Source organism: Triticum aestivum, chromosome 2B, assembly GCF_018294505.1.
Source record: "Triticum aestivum cultivar Chinese Spring chromosome 2B, IWGSC CS RefSeq v2.1, whole genome shotgun sequence".
Taxonomy (NCBI): domain Eukaryota; kingdom Viridiplantae; phylum Streptophyta; class Magnoliopsida; order Poales; family Poaceae; genus Triticum; species Triticum aestivum.
In genome coordinates this window covers 542,209,737-542,212,608 of record NC_057798.1, presented here as the reverse complement: position 1 = coordinate 542,212,608, position 2,872 = coordinate 542,209,737, and the positions used below count along the sequence as shown (strand labels likewise).

At 46.7% G+C, this 2,872-nt stretch overlaps 1 long non-coding RNA gene across 2 annotated transcripts; it reads left to right on the top strand.

Annotated features, from left to right (window-relative positions):
- Window positions 1-306: 306 nt before the first annotated feature.
- LOC123045926 (uncharacterized) lies at window positions 307-2,557 on the top strand. 2 transcript variants are annotated; one of them, XR_006421751.1, is made up of 4 exons: window positions 307-468; window positions 587-1,816; window positions 1,968-2,110; window positions 2,321-2,557. It is a non-coding gene; the product is annotated as an uncharacterized lncRNA (long non-coding RNA). The 2 variants fall into 2 exon arrangements; XR_006421750.1 differs by lacking the exon at window positions 2,321-2,557 and having other exon boundaries at window positions 1,968-2,182.
- The last annotated feature ends 315 nt before the right edge of the window (window positions 2,558-2,872 follow it).

Sequence of the window (2,872 nt, the reverse complement as noted above, 5' to 3'; positions counted from 1 at the left end):
GTGAGCACCTGAGGAGCGCTATGGCTATGACCTCCGAGTGCGGACTTATGGCGGCCGAGCACCAGACAGGCCGCTATCTTGTGCGTCCTTTTGGGCCTGGGGATGTGAAATCTGTCAGCGCGAGGCTGGGCTGCGCCAGGCCTATAGGGTGAAATACGGTTCTGGATACACCTAGCGCCCGCATAGACGTATCATGTTCGGCCCATGCGCAGATTCTGTTCGCGCGTCTGCGCATGCTCACATAACCTGCACCATGAAACAGTGGCCCATGGGCTGGTTCGAAACAGCACAAGTCATCGGAACGCATGACCAAACAGCACAAGTCACCGCAACCCTTGTGGATCAGAACAGAGCCACGCGACAACTTTTCTCCTCCATCCCCTTCCTCACCGCACTCGTCCGGGACGGCGGCGGCGCTGCCTAGAAGCTGTTCCGGCGGCATGTCTACCGATGGCGCAAGCTAAACAGGTACGCATAATCTGTTCCGCCATTTATTTGACCCTAGCTGTTTCGATGACGGGTCTCCCCACTGCTCCCCTTTACCTTGTAAGATCTGGACTCATCTGGCTAGATTTGTTTGCGGCAGGGGCGTCGACGGAGCTGCGGTGTGGACCGCTCCAGTACTGCCACTGGAGTCTCAGGATTCCATGAGCGTGGTGAATGTCGAGGGGGTCGCCGCCGGCAAGCCGCGCGCCGTGGGAGAGGCAGCCACAGATGACGTTTGCTCTGAAGCGACAAGTGGGTGGACGCGAAGGTTAGTCAGGGAAACACCACTGCAAATCATTTTGTTTAGGAAAAAATGCACGATGAATGGGTCGCTCATGGACCAGTGATTAGCAGCATTGCAGCAAGTGTTGATTTTTGGCCATACTGGACCAAGACATTTTGATGGGTGGTTAGTTGTCCTTCATTGGATTTTTAGGGAATCTGCCTGATGGATGGTTTACTAGTGAGATGTTATTAGGAGCAAGTAGTATTTCTTTTAGCAAATGGGTATTTTGGAGAGATTCGACATGTTTGATGACTAATTAGGCACATGTGGGGGGAAAGGGGTGCAAGCACAGGTGGGATTGGTTTGTTTTGGCTGTTGTCTTGATGGCAAATTATGTCGATTTTTTGGTGTACACATGCTTGTTATTGTAGCATGGGGGGCGGATAACGCTGTGGGAGACATAATCTGTTTGATTCCCTTGTTTGATGCACTCCCGATAGCAATATAGATTAAGAGTTTGGGTTTATATGAGATGGTTATTGGATCAGTCGTGTGTCGGCTTGGATTTTAGTTTAAATGTTTCAGCGGGAGTATTGTTATGGAGATGGATGCACAGCATAAATGTTCTGACGTGGGTAAATATATAGGTGAATCCTGGAGTTGGAATTAGACGCTTCATTTTAGCTGTGTTCCTGAGGATTTTCATAGTGCGCATCCATGGCTGTACCAAAATGCACTCACTTGGGCTGTAGTACATATCTTTTTATGTTCATCTAAGTTGTTTCCGGGATAGCTGAGCATTTTCCTCCGTCATTTTTTTGCCAAATACTTCTTCTTCAGGGTTAGGATTGGAAGGCGCCCGAGGAGAGGGAAATGAACCCTGATAGGAAAACAACACTTGAATTGTCAGTGCGTGCTTATGCAGAGACGAGGCATGGGCCTGTTGTCAATCCAGAAACCGGGACCGCTTTTGACTCGTTGGACGAAGCTTATGAGTTCTACAATCTATATTCGTGGGAATGTGGTTTCGTTGTCAGGCTTGCAAAAAGCAGAATGAATGTTCGTCGGAAGAGATGCATGCAAGAAATACTGTGCGCTTGTGCGGTACGTGATGACAACCCCGATAATCAGTGATACCGTTGGCATTTTCCTCTCCTGTAAAACGTGCACTGTTGCTTTTGTTGATGTAACGCACTATATGGTCTGAAAAAATGCCTAGCTAATTTTTTATATTTGTGCTTCCTTTTTTTTGCAGGACAAACCAATGAGGAAGAACAGTCGGTCTTCAAGGTGTGGGTGTGAAGCCATGATCAGACTGCTCCGTCCAAACTTCACTTGAATTGTCCGTGCGTGCTTATGCACAGAAAAGTCATGGTCCTGTTGTCAATCCAGCAATTGGTACAACTTTTGACTCATTGGACGAAGCTTATGAGTTCTACTATCTCTATTCTTGGGAATGTAGTTTTGGAATTAGGCGGGCAAAAAGCAGACTGAATGTACCCGCGTTATGTACCCGCAATCTGTTGGTGCCTTTTTTTGGGTTGCTGTAACGGAGAAGACAATTTGAAATATGGGTACCTGACATTATTTTTTGTTATGTTTTTGCAGGGCAAACCAATGAGGGAAAACAGTCGCTCGTCAAGGTGTGGCTGCGAAGCAATGATCAGACTGATTCATTCAGGGAGATGTCCCAGTAGTCTAATGATTTCTGTAACGGACTGTTTGTATCATCTATTCCTCTGGCAAAAATGTTAATGACTTGTTCCCGGACAAAACCACCCATTCTTTGTGTACTGTAAGTCAATGGTTCAACTAAGGTTTTGGCTTGGTCGTTCGACTAATTAATTGGTTCGTGGAGCTGGAGAGAAGTGCGAGTGCCCATGCCTAGAGACAGCGCGCTGTTGTGAAAAGTGCAATGTCATATGCAGCGCTTCAAACTGTGCTGTGGCCATGTGACAGCACACACAAAAAAAAAGAGAAAAACAAACTGATGTTCATCGCTGCACTTGTACCATTGCTATGTCTCGTACGTAGTTGGTACGTGCCAGCTAAAGTGAGTCGTGTCTTTTTTAATTGTGGCTTTGTTTTTATGTTAAGTGATAAGATCACCAACAAAAAAATGTTAAGTGATAAGACAATCGTGTGTCAATGTTTTGCTCC